We start from the raw sequence: 16,227 nt of genomic DNA on the forward strand, positions 1-16,227 counted from the left end.
GCTCTCGCCCTTCTCTCTGCGATATCGCTTTGAGGAGGTCTGGGAGCGTTTAACCTCCGTTTTACCTGGACAATTAACAAGGTTTATTTGGGGCACACAGCGAGAGGTGGCGGGCAGGCTCCGGGGCAGGCACAGCACCACGCAGCCGTCTGCCTGGCTGCCACGCTCGCTCCCCGCGTCTCCCTGGCTCCTATTGATGGTTTAATTTTCCTTGGGGTTGGGGGGAAGAAGAAAAGCACCAGATAATTGTAGCGGAATGGGATGATAAGTAATGTTTGGTATCCTTTTTACAACCGTTCCCCGGGGGCCCATTATGGTAATTTTTCTTCTATAACTGGCAAATTGTATAACAAGTCAGATGATAAACTAGCAAGCCAGGCAGAAATTTGCATTTTAATACAACTGTCTAAATCATTTCCCCACGTAGGGCCGGACAGGACACTTCAGCCATTTCTGCTGCGCGGGGTGGTGGCCGGGTGGGGCGAGGGGAGAGGGTTGGGGTCCCCCTGCTGCACCCCCGGGGTGCCCTGGTCACGGCCGGTGCTCGCCCCATGCCCAGGCTGAGCCGTTCCCTTCCCTCTTGTGCATTTCCCAGGTGTAAACCTCGGTGGGGAAGAAGAGCCAGGTCCAACCCGCAGCCCTCCTGCACCAAAGCCGATACCGATGGGGTGGGCTAGCAGTAACAGCTGGGTGTCAGCCCCAACGGGCAAACACGGGGCTCCCGCAGGACCTGGGGGTCCCACAGCCACGGCCCCTCGTGTTCGTGGGGCTCAGGGGGGATTCAGCAGCCCCAGCTCCTCCGCCCGCTCATTGCCTCCATTGAAGAGCCGTTAGCAACCATTCAATAGCAACCTGATAGAGAAATGCCAGCCTCCCCTGACAGGTTTATAAATAGCTGCTTTGAGTCCAATTTGAAGTTTTGATTAAAAAGAACAGAGAAGAAAAAAAATAAGAAGGGGAAAATAAAAGCCAATGGGAAGCCAGCAGCCATCCTCCTGCAGCTGCTTCCCATCCCTCTCCCCCATCCCTCTTCCCATCCCTCTCCCCCATCCCGATTCCCCATCCCTTTTCCCCACCTCTAACCTCATCCAGCCGCAGGGCACGGGCAGAGCCACTGCATCCCCAAGGTGCCGGTCCATTAAGGCAGAGACTTGTATCGGTCTCTGCTTCAAACAGGAAACCTAATTAAGATTTTATAAACATTCACCCGGCGCAGAAAACTGCCACCACATTAGCAAGGCAAATAGCACCCAAATTAAGTTATTTTCTTCCCTTGTTTTAGTCCAGTTTTTAATTAGGTGGCTGCTGAGATGTGGCACGGCCCCGTGTAATCACATCACTGTGATTTATTAGGGCCCTTCAACGGAGTTACTGCCTGCTCCCTCCACCCTCGGCATCGCTGGGTTCGGTTTGGGTCACCCGTGCCTCCTGGGGGAGCACAGCAGGAAGCGAGGGCATCCCAGTCCTCATCCCTGTCCCCACCCCATCCCCATCCATCCCATCCCATTCCATCCCCATCCCTGCAGTGCCTTGGGGTCCCCCTCCTGCCAGCCCCCACCCCGCTGCGGCGCAGCCCCCGCAGGAGAGCCCCCTCCCCAGGTGACCGTGGACGCCCCTCTGCTGGCAATCACAACACTGCTACAAACAGTTTCATAAAAGGGGAGAAAAAAAAAAAAAAACAGACCTGAATTGATTTTGTCTCTAAATTTTTAACAATGGGGAATACATTTTTGAACAAAGCCTCGAGAATCGGTGTTTTCCCTGCGGAGAGGCGGGCGCCGAGCTGCAGAGGCGTGATTACATCCCCCTGCGTGGCAGCGGGAGACAGAGGAGGGGCAGCAGGACCCCGACCCCTTTGCTCTTCCCAGCTCCCAGCCTTCGCACGGGGCTGCACAGGATGGTGCTGTGCTCCTCTTGGCCACCACGGGCTGGGGCTGGTGATGGGGACAGGACAGGGGACAAGGCGGGAGAAAAGAAAAACCAAGGTGGCGTGGGGTGGGCGACACGGGGGGGGTGCAGCAGGTGCAGCTCCATTTTGGGGCCAGCCCATGGCCCATAACAGAGCCCCCAGATTTCTGTAACCCCCAAACCTTCTGTAAGCCAACAGCAAGGGCTGGGGCCCCCAGGGAAATGGGGCCGGCGGTGCCTTGCGCTTGGCTGCAGCTCAGCCCCTGAGATGAGAGCTCTCAGCCGCAGTGTGCCCACGTGTGGGGTGCTGCCGGGGAGGCTGGGGCCGGATCCTGCCCTCCCCCAGCAGCAGAGCGAGGCAGGATTCCTCCCTTCCCTTCTCAGCCTGCCCTGTGATTGATGGCACAACTCAAACCCCAGTGACCCGCAGAGAGAACCCCGAGCAAACGCTGTCCTTTTCCTTCTGCTGTCCATAGGAAGAAGAAAGAGCAGGGAGCAACGGTGTCAGGGCGGGCAGGGAGCCAGGGCAAAGTGGACCCCTCGGTGGACACTGATGGCAAGCACGGGGCAAGGCAGGGACGCGGAGCCAAGCGGCCCCACGGTGCCTGCGGGTGGCACCGGGGCTGCGCTGCTGCATCCCCATCACGCACACTGCTGTGTGCCGGCCCCCCAGGCATTGACCTCCTGCACCCGCCGTTCTCACCGCGTTTTGAGGTCTCAGCTAATTTCTAATTTGGTTTCCCTGCCTCCACCTCCACCATCGGTGAGGCTGCTGCAGGCTGCCAAGCCAGACCCAGGCATGTGAGCTCTGTGTCCTCACCAAGCCGCCCCATCCTTGTCCCCAGCCCTGTCCCCATCCTGTTGGCCAAATCACACCCGGTGCAAAGTCCCAGCACCAGGCAGCAGCGAGCAGCAGTGGCAGCAGCCGGAGCAGCGGGGTTTATTTCCTTCTCTGCCCAGCCGCAGCCTCCCCAGCGCCGGGGACAAACGTGCCCCGGGGCCAGCTCAGCGCTCCTGAGCAACCTGCTGCAGAGCGCGAGCACCGAGGGACAGGCAAGCGTGATCCTGGTGCTGGGGGCTGCGAATAATGGAAGAGGAATCCATAAGCAATTACATTCTAATTAATTAAGGATGATGGATAGAGGGGAGCGGGTGACTCCACGCAAATCGCACAAGCTGTAAAGGGCCGTGCTCCTGCCACCATCAAATTGATTTGCTGGTTTGGAGGAAAAAGGGAAAGAAGGAGAAAAGGAGCTTAACGTTATAACATTTGCAGCCCTGGAAGTGCCACCACGCCGCTGCAGGTCCCCTGCTGATGGGGATGTCCCGGCTGGGCGCTTACCCCTGCCCTGCACCAGCACCCAGCAGGGGCTGGGGTGCGTGGTGGCACCGAGCCAGGGTGGCCGCGCAGCCGCGGCTGCTTTGGGGGCAGAGGGATTTGGCTTTGCAAACCTCAGCCCCCTGGTTCGTTTGCGAGCTCACGCACGAGCTCCTAATGATCTGGACTCCGGCACGGCGCCTCGCGGAGCTGCCAGCGTCACGGCTGCTGCTCAGCGTGACAGCCGGCGCTCGGCTGAGGGCTCTTCTGCGAGCCGGGGCTGCAATTAATTAGTGCTCCGTCTTATTAGCACCTTTATCTACTCGGTCCTGCACGCTGCTCCTGATGGGAGGCGACGTGACTCGTTCTGCGGGGGCCCCGTGCAGAGGTCGGTGTGCTGCCAGCCATGGCTCTGCCCTGCTCCGGGGTCAGCAGCCTTGACCCTCCTTGCTCTGCATGTTGCAAAGTGTGCACGGGCGTGCAAGCAGACACGTGCAAACACATGTACACACGCACAAACACATGCACACACGTGCAAACACACGCACACGTGCTCTTCCCTGCCTGCCCCGCTCTCCTCCCCGCCGCTCATCCCGCTCCCGAGCTGCTCCATCCCAAGGCAGCGGCGGTGCCGGCACGGCGTCCTCGGGAAGTAGCTATTGTTACATCGCCTTGGAGACTAATTAAGCCGAATATGAGAGCTGGAACACCTTGACTCGGGGAAGGTTAATGGCACGAGCCTGTCTCGAGGAAGCTGGAGCTCAAGTCAACTCTGCAACATTAATTGTGGTATCGAGCGGCACGGCACGAGGGGCTCCGGCATCGCTCCTCGCCATTACGTTAATGGCGTTGCCGTGTCTATATTCTTAAAGTAATTGGCAGCTTTCTCTAGGTCTCGTCCTCCATTTACTTTCACAGGACATTAGAAGTCATTGTGTACAATAGCTCTGCAAACCCTGACTCACGCATTAAGTAGGACCGTGCAGAAAAGCAGACGATAATAAGGTGAGGGACAAAAGGAAGGGGCAGCGGCGGCGGCAGATGACATGGAGCCGCTTTCTTCGCCCCCCGCTTTGCTGTTGGGTGCTAATGCAATGACACGCCCCCGCATCAGCCACGTCCCGCTAAGCTTCAGACACAAGCACGTTAACAAAATTAACTAAAAGTGCTCCGTTCCGCTGGGAACTCACAGATTGTCTCACAGATTTTTCTCGCAACCTCCTGCTCCTCACCAGCAGACACCCATCTCCATGTCTTGCCTCCAAACCAGTGCCCTTGGGAAGGCAATAACCACAGGGCTGTGGGCTGGGCTTATTAATGAAGCCCTGGCTTCATTAATAAGATAATGATGAGTCATTTAACTCTGAAATTCCAGAGGAGAGCAAACCACCTGCGTGCGCATTGGGTAATGATGGAGACGCTAACGAGACCTTTCTGAACTGGCTCCTATCAGAAGATGCAAGGCTGCACTCCCAAACTTGCTGCTGCTCGGAGGTGATATGTTGGACCTGCCTAGCAGAGCTGGTGTCCTGTGCCATGCCATGCCATGCCTCACCGTGCCGTACCTCACCATGCCATATCTCACCATGCCGTACCTCGCCGTGCCTCGCCGAGCCGTGCAGTATCGTGCCGTGCCATGCTGTGCTGTGCCAGAGGGCTGCAGCCGCCGAGCTGCCCAGCAGGGAGCTGCACTGCTGGTTAGCATTCTCCCGAGGAGCCCAGCGGGTAATTACAGAGAAATTAAAAATGTAAGCAAAAGCAATTTTTCTTCCTCACAAGTCTGGGCAGAGACGTGTGACCCGGTGCTTACGGAGACGACGGAGCCAAGCTTGCAGCTGGCACGCAGAGTGGAAAGCGTTGGGTGCTGCGTGCAGGCTGCACCCCACAGCCCTGCACCCCGGCATCCATGGAGCGGTGCTGGGGCTGCACGCCTCCATCCTCAGCCTCCTCTTCCTCTGCCGCTCAGAGCCACCGGACCCTCTCCCCCCATGGTGGCACTGAGCAGGCTTCAGAGAGCAGCCAAAGAAGCAAAGTCCTGGTGCAAAAGGCATGCTCGGTGCTCTGAGTTCGTTCCCTTTCCTGGCTGTTAGGAGCCGGGGGAAGGAGAAGAGTTGTTTAAGAAAAAGTATATTTTACCAGAATTGCCAGCATCCCTTTAATTAAGCGATAAAATGAGTTAGAGCGTGAGGAACTGCGCGCTAATTCATCCTGAAGACTTTGGGCACTGGGCCAGGAGGATCCTCTTACTGCAGTGATAAAATTTCATTAAAAAATGTTTAAATTTTTTTTTTTAACACTTGTTAATTTAACAAAGAGACTAAAAAGTTATGAGCAGCGAAAGTAATCTTCTATGAATTTCCCGCCTGGTGAGCCCCGCACCGCTCGCTGCCCGTGTTCCCTCCAGCTGCGGGGAAACCCACACCATGCTTGAGCCACCACTTGCCTTTCCCAGTCCTATGTTTTAACCCAAAATTATTTTATCACCCACTGAATTAAAAAAAAAAAAAAAAAAAAAAAAAAAAAGAAAGTGCCTAAGTACTCTTTTATTAACAGCTGTAAGTATCATTAGGCAGAGAGATGTGGTAAAATATAGATTACACCGGGAAGAACCGGGGATCCAAGTGCCATTTTTCCTGTTCAGCATGTCATTACGCATCCCGTCGTGGCATATCACAGCGATGATTAGTAGCATCAAATGACTTCTGAAAAATGATTATGTGCCATTAAAAACATTAGTCTGTCTGAAACCAGCACAAACAAATGGCCGTGCCGGGGATGAGTCATTAGCTCCGGGGCCCGGGATGTGACGGGAATCCCGGAGCCGCGCGGGTGCCACCGGTGGGTGCCGCGGCTCGGCGCACCGGGGAGCAGGAGGCGCCTCCTCCACGTACCCCCCTTTTTGCTGCTGCTGCTGCTGACTCCTCTCCCCCGAGGTCCCAGCCGTGGGGCACCCCTGAGGTGTGCCCAGCTGCCTCCTCTCCTTGGTATGGACCTGCCTGCGTGCCCGGTGGCATCGGCTCTGCCACCCCGACACACTGCTCCCAGACATCACCCCAGCCCCATGGCCCGAGTGCATCACCCCAGCCCCATCATCCCAGCTCATTGCCCTGGAGCCATCTCCCCAGCCCATCCACGCCATCATCCCAGCCCCATCACCCTGACCCCATCCATCACCCCAACCCCATAACCCCAACCCCATCACCCTGACCCCATCCATAACCCCAGCCCCATCACCCTGACCCCATAACCCCAGCCCCATAACCCCATCCCCATCACCCTGACTCCATCCATAATCCCAGCCCGATAACCCCAGCCCCATAACCCCAACCCCACCACCTTGATCCCATCCATAACCCCAGCCCCATAACCCCAACCCCATCACCCTGACCCTATAACCCCAGCCCCATCACCCCAGCCCCATCACCCTTCCCTGCCCTCCCCGCCCTACAGCCGTGCCCACGCCGCGCCAGCCCGCTGCCGGCACTTCGCTCCCTGCTGTTTCCACTTTAAGAGGACATAAATCCGGTTAGTACGTCCAAAGGAGAAAAATCAAAATGTCACATCTGTGGAGACGGTTCAATTGAAGGGGTATTGATTGTCACAGAGAATATTCTCACTTTATTCACCTACTTAGTCCCTTCCCCTAGGCACATATGAATTCATCAAACATTGTCACACCACATAATAATACTTGTTCCCGGGTGTTGTTGCAGCAGCTCAGGCTTTGTCCTGCCTTCCTGGGCGAGCAGGAATTTAGGGAAGAAAAGCTTTGCTGGCAGAAAGAGCGCGGGGAGGCACCAGGGTGCGAGTTAACCCCCTTGGGCCCTCCGGAGCTGGTGGGAAACGCGTGGGCAAGGAGGGCTCAGAGCCGGTGCTGCTCCACTGCCAGGGCTTGGGGGCTTTGGGGGGAGGTATGGCAATAAGTCGGGGGGAGAAAAGACATTTTCCCTTTGTTTGCAGCCATGTATTGCCACAGCTTCACTGCCTTGTGTGGCCCTGGAGCTGCGGCAGCCAGGCAGAGCAGGGCTGCGGGGCTGCTGCCTGCTCTGGGAGCAGAAACGGCGCAGCCAAGGAGAAAACGCGACTGCGAAGGGCGATGCTGCTGCCGGTAGCTGGCTCTGCCCAGGCCAAGCGTTCCTGCTAATTACAGCTCCCAATTAAGAAAGGCTGGCCCAGGTGCTGTGGCTCGGGGACATGAGCTCCAAAGGGCTGGGGCTGGCTGCTGGGGCAAGGAGCAGGCAGGGTGCTGGTGCACGGCCCAGGACCCAGGCAGAGGGGCTGGGCTGTGCTGGCACGCTGCTCCGGGGACGTGGCACGCTCCCTGAAGGCCGGTGGCTTGTGGGGACGTCCCAGGCCGTGTGGCTGTCCCCAGGCATGGAGCTCCTCTGTGCACACTGCCTGCATGGCCCCGCGCAGCTCCGTCCCCGGGTGGTGGCAGCCCCCAGCCGTCACCTCCCGGTTCAAATAAATTGGGAGCACGAGCCAGTGTTTCTGATCCACATTAGCTTCATATTATTTGTGCGTTAATCTGATTCAGCGCGATGATTTAATCTGTTAATGGCCCCTGATTGGATCTGCTCCTCTCTGGCTTGATATCCCTTTGCTGTTTGCACCCAATCTGCTGATTTATCCGCGTGCCTTTTGGTAGCTCAGGGTCGGGTTCACGGCCCTGGGCACGGCGCTGGGGCCGTGGATGGGTGACGGTGAGGAGGAGGAGGCAGCAGGGAGCACGCAGCAGCCTGGAGCCGGGTCCTTGCCTGGCGGAAAGCCCTGGGGCTGCCCCAGCCTGGGGACATGGAGAAGAACGGGGACAGGGTGCACAAATTGGGCAGGTCCCAACCCCGTCACCCCCTGACCGCAGGGCACCGCGGTGCCACCGGCCGTGGGACAGAGCCGTGCCCTGGGACGAGGGCCTGGAGGGGTGCACGAGGCCACGTCCCGGCAGCAGGGAGAGCAGCAGGGACAGCAGCCCCCTCGTGCCCAGACAGGGCTCGCTGGGCTCTCTGGGTGGTTTGTGTCACCTCTGATTTCCATTTCGTAACGTGGATTACGCCGCGAGTGCAGCCTGCCGGGGGCGGTGGAGTTGGGACTGGAAATCTTTGTGATCCTCTCAGTTCCCCCAGCGTCGGGTGGGGGATTCCTTCCCCGAGCTCTCAGAGGTGGGGAGCCCAGTGCTGAGCAGGGCTGGGGACCCCCTGAGGGAAGGAAGGAGGTGGGGGCACAGCAGGGACAGAAACCTCTCCTGCAGAGCCCCGCGCCTCCGCCGACAGCCCTGGGCGAGGGGCGCAGGGGCCGGTGTCCCCCTCCCCTTGGCAGCAGCAGCAGCACGGTGCCGGGTGCTGCTCGTCCCGGCCGAGAGGCGCCCGCCGTGACATTGCCATTCCTCCCCTGCCGCCAGACCTCCCCCTTCCCGGCGGCCGGGCTGATTTATGGCCCTGCGCGGAGGCAATCAAGGCCCCGGCCTCCTCCGAGGATGACGCCGCGTCTCCTCCGCTGCATCCTGACCGGGAGCGCGCGGCCGCATGCCAATGCGGGATGGTGACATGGGGACATGAGGACACGGGGACATGGGGACGCTGCGGGGGGCACGGAGGGGTCCAGGCAGGGAGGATGGACACCGGGTCTCCGCTCTGCTCTGCTCCGCTGCAGGCTGTGCTCCTGCTAATGGGGACGTGGTGCCCGTTTGGAGGACGCGCGGAGCGGCACGTAACCATAACGGGGCCGTGACAAGTGCTGTCCCTCCCGGAGGGAGCCCATCCGTCCCCGAGCTGCTATGGGGCTGCGTGGGCACCCTCAGCCCCAGCTGATAAATGGGGGTGGTTGTGGGGCTGGGATGGGAACAAGGGTTCAGGGCTGAAATGCTGAGGACAAGCTCTGCAAGAGCAATTGGCTCAGCACGGGCAGGGCAGAAGCCGGTCTGGGAGAGGGGAAGGGGCTGGGGCTGGGGCACCGCACCTTGCACTGGTGGTGATGGGGCTGGGATGGGTCTGCACACCCGCCCCAGGTCCCCACGCTGCTTCCCCTCCGCCCCCAGGTGCGCCCACGGGGTCCTGCCCGAGGGGGAAACTTGCTCCCCTCCAGGCTGGAGCCATCCGGATGCAAAGCCACCATCCCCGCCGGCCGAACGCGGCAGCAAGGAGACACCCACGGCAAGCGCGGGGACTTGTCACCGCTTCCCGGGAACAAACCGAACACGAGGAGGCTCCGCGTTCCCCTCCGGAGAGCCCCGGGCGCCCTGCGCTCCCTGGCCTTGATCCCGCCACCACCGAGCCTGGAATCGTAATTACCCGCGCTCGTCTGGCCTCTGCTCTCACTCCTCTCGCCTGACTTGAAATGATTTTTGGAGGCAGTTGGTGGCGAGGGAGTACAGCTGCCGCTAAGTTATCCAAACGATTTATCTTAAGATTCATACAGAATTCATTGTGCAGGGAGCCTGGGCAATGTCGGCTTTTAATATTCATGTGGATTTGGAGGCAGTGTTAATCACGGGGTCTGACAATTTGCACTTCCCTTAATTGTCCATGCAGCAGCTCTGCCCGGTTGCCAGCCCTTGTCCCTGCCACGCTCGGGGACGTGTGTGCAAGGTCCCCAGGCAGTGCTGGTTGTTGCCCGGTCACGGCAGGCAGCAGGAGGATGTGTCACCGGGGGTGCCCCACGCAGGGCAGGGCAGCAGAGCGCTCAGCCCCGTCCTGCACACGTGTGTGCAACGCTGCGGGGACAGGATTGCGCAGCGAGCGGCTGACACGAGGGCCCTGCACGCTCGTGTGCATCAGCAGCGATGCACAATCCAGCACGGAGGGGTCCAATCCTGCTGCAGCCCCGGCTGTTGGGTGCAGCCCCGGGTGCTGGTTGGGGCCCCTCGCCGCCGTCCCCGTGGCGGTGTTACCTGTCACCGCTGTCACTCCGCTCCCACCCAGCCAGCTGCCACCGAGCGGGGACAGAATAACAATGAGGGACGTGGAGGGAGGCTCGCGGGTGGCCCCTTCTTGTGGAGCTACACAGCAGCACCCCCAGGGACAGGGACAACGTGCACCCCGTGCCGGGACCTGGAGCACAGCTCCCCCTGCACCACGTCACCAAGGTGCTGGGACCCCCACGGCTCGTCACAGCCGGCGAGGTGACACGGAGCTGTCACCAGCAGCTGCAGCCCCAGGTTCCCCCAGCAGGACCCCCTCCGGTGATGCTGGCGTGGCCTTGGGGACAAACCTGGGGCCACCTCCATCCTCTGCAGGACCCCAGGACCCTGCCACCCACCGCAGCCCCACAAGAAGCTCCCAGTTTTTGCTTGCCATGCAGCCAAAGCTCGGCTGAGCCGGGGCCGCAGCGTGGGGCTGGGCGGGTTCTCAGCTGTCCTCGCGCTGTAATTGTCCTAATTAGATCTACATGTTGTGATGAAGGTTTCACAAGAAAAAAAAAAAAAGGGGAAGGCAGGAGGAGATAATCGAATCGCAGATGACATTCCCATCACCCAATCTCTCCGCACAGCCTCTGCTGCAGCCGAGTCTGAAAATTATGCAGGGGGGGGGGGGGGGGGGGGAGGAAAATTACCATAATCTTCCTCTGCAGGATGACACCAAATTTGACTTGAGCTGCGCGGGGTGGCGGGGAGCCAGGCAGGCACCGCAGCTGCTCTGCCCTTGCCCCAACGGTGCCACCACCGGTGCCACCTGCCCGTGTCCCCTGGCTGCCAGCCCGCCCCGAGGTCCCAGCCTGGGACTTGTGGGGCTGCCACCACCCCAGGCAGTGCCGATGGGATGGGGGCACCCCCGCAGCGCCGTGGGACCCCCAGGTGAGCGGGGCTGGCGTGTGCACAGCTGGGACACCGAGCTGTGACTCCACGTGTGTCACCACACGCTGGTACAAGGCCACCAGGCAATGCCACCTCCTGCACCGGGGGCGATGCCGGGCAGCAGCAGGGCTCCACGCAGCCCTGGCCCCACTCACACCGGCACCGCCGGCTTCTCCTGGGACTCGCGGGGGTGCTGGCAAGCGAGCAAGGCTGCTCCAGCTCTGTCAGCCCCGTCTCCAAGCAGCCTCTGCGGGAAATGGCACAGCAGAGCCATCACAGCCCGGCGAGCGGCTGAACTTCAGGGGCGTCAGATGGAAAAGGGGGGGGCGCTCCCTGCCTGCTGCTGTCTCCCCTTGCCCAATTTCCCCTTGCCCAGTGTTCCCTTGCCCAGCCTCCCCGCGGCTCGGAGCGAGGCCAGCCTCCCCGAGCAGGCCTCCAGGCGCACGCAGCGGGCTGTGGGCGCACGTCACCCCTCGCCGGGCACCAGCAACGCCGCCTCCTGCACCGGCGTGGCCAAAACTCGGGGCACGGTGCTGCAGGGGGACGATGGAGACCCCCCCCCTAATCCCAGCGTCGCCCCCAGGATGCCGCCTGCCCCTCTGTGCTCGCACCAGGACCGGTCCCTGCGTCACCACCATGGCCAAATCTCACCCCCACCTCCCTCCAAGGGACCCCTGCGGACCCCCAGGCTCCGTGCTCCCCCCCCCCCAGCCCCACTGGGACCAGAGCAGCTCGTGACACCGGTGGCCAGGCCCCGCACCAGCCGGCCCAGGGCGCAGCACGGGCTGAGCATCGCCGGCCGAGCATCGCCTGCCACAGGCAGGATCCGGCCCCCCGCCTGGCCCTAATTCAGAAAAATATTCTGGCGCTTCAAACGGCTCCCGATGCCTGCGGGAAAACTTTCAGCCGCCTTCGTTCTCCTTTCATCGTGCGGAGGAAAGGCTCCCGCTCCGGTGACACTTGCGGTTCCGCTGCAGAATACAAGCCAGGGCAGTTTTTGTCCTCCCCGCACCCCCCCCCCCCCCCCCAAATTTTCTCTCTCTTTCAGGTCATTTGCATGAAAACGGGCTCTTTTGTTTCTTAGGATTTTCATCTGCCTCTGCTGCCTCTTCCCCACCTAGAGCCTGAGCCTGCCTTTGTCCTCGGCAAATAAAGAACAAAAGGGGAAGAGACAGCGAAAATATGATCTCGCCTCCAAATGGGCTTTTTTTTTCCCCAAGTCGTCCATGAAGCTTCAGATGCTCTTTAAGAACCCGGCTGATGAATGATGGGGCATGGGAGCTGCCATTAGGACAGAATTGATCGGCTCTCAGCAGCGTGCTGCCAGGGCCCTGCGCTTCAAGAAACAAGAAAGGAAGAAAGAATGAGAATGACGGGTAAAAAAAGAAAGAAAATACCGGGTGATTGGGAATAGTTTTCAGTCCCTGATAATAATAAACGCATTCAGCAAATTGCACTCTCACTTCGGAGCAGGTAATCGTGATGCAAGGCCTTTCTCCTCCGCACCGGGGGGAGGAAACTCGAGTAAACAGGGGGAAAAAATCAATTTCTGCCGCAGTTTGTTCCCTGAATGGGGGAATCTCCCTCCAACCTCTCCTTTCGCGTCTCCTATTAGCTCTGCCAGGCTCCCACCTCAGCCATGGCGCTGCCTTGCAGGAGAAACACATTTGCACAGCAAAGCAGAGCCCAGGACTGCGAAGAACAAAACCAGGGCTGCATGGGAGGTGTCTGTGCTGGGGCAGCGTCTCCGCACCCGGCTGCATGGGAGCATGGGGGGCACGGGGGGCACAGCAGCCAGGCTGCTCGATGCTGGATCCGGCCCCAGCTCCGTGGCTGGAGCTTGCAGACCCCAGCCAGGCACATCCCAGCCTTGCACGTCTCAGCTGTGCACACCTCGAGCTTGCACATCTCACCATGCACGTCTTGGCCATGCACGTCTCGGCCACACGCATCTCAGCACAGCACATCTCAGGCTTGCACATTTCAGCCATGCTCACCTCCGGCACGCTCCCCTTGGACCAACTGCAGCCGGGGGCACCGTGCCCTGGGGCTCAGCAGCTGCAAGATGCAGGTGTGGGTGTGGATGTGGATGCGGGTGCGGATGTGGATGTGGATACGGATTTGGATGCAAAGCAGGCTCCCCCTGGCAAGGTGCACCCCACCGCCTACACGCAGCAGGGATGGAAGAGGAGGAGGTGCTCTGCTCCCAGCAGGATGCTTGGAGCTGGGGGCACAGGATCAGGCCCTGGGGACCAGCAGTGACACCAAGAGTGGCTGCAGGGACACCCGGGACCACAGCGAGCACCGGCACAGGCAGGACGGCCCCACGGCTCGGGGCTCGCCAAGCGGCAGCCTCCCTGCCCGCACAGCAGCTCCAGGAAAAATGGTTTGCAGCTACATTAAGGATAGCGTAATTATGCCTAATAAAAATACGGCCGCCCTTGTGTGAGTAAACACGGCTTTGACGGAGCACCCTGCCACAAGCAGCTCCCCGGCACGCGCAGCGAGCTGGCGGGCGCCCAAGGAGCGGCGACGGCTCCGGCACTGCCGGAGGGAGCCCGCGGCAGAGGATCCTCGGCGGCTGCTTGACTTCGAATCAGCCCTCTGAAAAGGAGGGGGGAGAGACAAATCACTTCTGCCGTTCGTTTTTTTGTGGGGTTTTTTTTGGTGGTTTTTTTTTTTTTTTTTTAGTTTTTGGTTGTTATTTCCCCTCCCTCGCCCCAAGCCCTCCTCGCTGCTGCCGCTGATAAGGCGATAGGATCTAATCGCCGGGTGGCACACGCGGCTCGCCGGCTGCCAGCGCCGCGCTGCAGCCGCCTGCTGCACATCAAACGCCGTGTGATCGGCGGCGGGGTGGCCGCCACGTCCCCGCTGTCCCCAAGGGCACGGGGACACGGTGCTGGGGACGATTTCCCCCGCAGCACCCGTGGGCAGGCAGCGTTTGGGGAGGGGGAGACGGGGGGCACTGGGTGTCAGCAGGGGGCTGGGGGCCTGATCCTGCACCCTGGGCTTCCTACGCCCGCATCGCCAGAGCGTCCTGGAGCTGGTGGAGGAGGAGGAGGAGGAGGAGGAGGAGGAGGAGGAAGGCTGCTGGGAGAGCTGCTCCCCGAACCCCGCACCACACGGTGCCCCCGGGCTGTGGCAGCTCGCGAGTGCTGGGTTAAACGCGCCGTGCTCTCAGCACCACTCCTCCCCAGCAGAACCAGAACGAGTTTTTAATATAAAACCGGTAGCCAGAGGGTGAATTAAGGATGCTAATTGAATTTCATTACGTGGAGGAGCCGAGGCCGGTGGGAGACGGGGAGGAAGCGCATTTGATGTGTTTTAAAAGCTGCAGTTTCAGAATGTGGCGGTTCTTTTTTATTTTTTTATTTTTTTATTTTTTTAATTTAAGGCAGTCATGAAAAGATCCCATCTTTGAGGAGCTAACGACTCTCATGAATTATTTCTGTTGATTTATACGCCCACTCTGCCTTTAAATAATATTAATAAAGTAAAAGCAAACCCATTCCCAGGCGGGAGCGGGAACGCCTTGCTGGGCAGGCACAGGGACTATGGGACGAGGGAGATTGTGGCAGCGAGGCCACGCTGCGTTTTGGGCCAAAACCTGGCGATTTTGGAGGCGGGGGCAGGACCAGATCCTGCCCCAGTCACAGTGCCAGCACTCAGCATTGCGGCCGTACGGGCGCCTTCTGAGCCGTTTTGGTTTTATTGCCATGCCGAGGAGCTGGCTTAATTCTCTGCTGTCTTTCTTCCACGCTGTTGATTTACGCCGCCAGTGTTTTAATTACACAACTCAGCACTCCTTAAAACATGAAAAACTGCCCAACTTTTGAAGCAATTAAGGAGCAGCAGAGTAGATCAGCCGGTCGGAGATGAGATAAGTAAATCAAACAATTAAAAAACTCGTTTGGGCTGGGGGCGTCCCACCCGGAGGGCACCCACGGGAGCCCCCAAAAAACCTCGTCCCCATCCTGGAGGGACCAGGGGGCTACGGGGGGGCACAGCTGCTCCCCGGTGCCGGGAAGGGTTTTCCTAATTGTGGTGCTGGCGTTGATTGGGGCAGGGGGGGGTGGGGCAGTGGGGCTGGGGCAGGGCAGGAGGCTCAGCACACACACACACGGGGCTGCAGACACGTGTGCGCACGTGTGTGCGCATGGGATGTTGTGTGGGTGTGCAAGTATGTGCTGCTTGGGGTGTGCAATGGATGAGGATGTGCAATGGGTGGGGGTGTGCGATGGAGAGGGGTGTGAAAGGGATGGGGTGTGCAAGGGATGGGGTTGTGCAATGGATGGGGTGTGCAAGGGACAAGGATGTGCAATGGGCAGGGATGTGCAAGGGATGGGGTGTGTGCAATGGGCAGGGACGGATGCAATGGGTGGGGATGTGCAAGGGATGGGGTGTGCAAGGGATGGGGATGTGCAAGGGGCAGGGATGTGCAGCGGGCAGGGATGTGCAAGGGATGGGGTGTGTGCAATGGACAGGGTGTGCAACAGACAGGGATGCGCAGTGGATGGGGGCGTGCAACGGACAGGGACGTGCAATGGGCAGGGACGTGCAATGGACAGGGGTGTGCAACGGGCAGGGACAGATGTAACGGATGGGGACGTGCAAGGAACGAGGTGTGCAACGGATGGGGTGTGCAAGGGACAGGGATAAAGCAGCCACTGAGCCCCCCATCGGGCTGCAGACGGGGGATTCCCTCCTGGTTAAAGGGGGTGTTTTGGAGACACCCCCCCCCCCCTTATCCCGTCCCTCTGGGCACCCACGGGTGCCCCCCCCCCAGTGCTCGTGCACACTCGTGTGAGCTCACACGTGCTCGCTGCACCCTGGGGGTGCCCACAGCTACGGGGCCGCAACCCCGGGGGCAAAGCAACCCGCCGGGCCCTAAAGCACAGCAGGGATTTGGGGCGGTTTGGGTTTTTTTTTTTAACTGGGGTGCGGTTTGGGGCGTTTTGGGGCGTTTTGGGTTTTTTTTTTTGGGGGGTGTTTTTTTTTTCAGCGTGGCTCCGGCTCTCTCTGGTGGCCAAGCGGCTGCACTGCACCCAGCCCACGGACAGCGGGGCCACGGCGGAGCACCGGAGGTCTCGGGGGGAGGCGGGGGGGTCAAGGAGCCCCCCCAAACCCCGACCCCAAACCTCGACCCCCCGGTACCGGGCCGGGCCGGGCCGGGCCGGGCCGGGCCGGGCCCCCCCTCGCGCTCACGGCCCCG

Source organism: Cygnus olor, chromosome 18 (assembly GCF_009769625.2).
Source record: "Cygnus olor isolate bCygOlo1 chromosome 18, bCygOlo1.pri.v2, whole genome shotgun sequence".
Taxonomy (NCBI): domain Eukaryota; kingdom Metazoa; phylum Chordata; class Aves; order Anseriformes; family Anatidae; genus Cygnus; species Cygnus olor.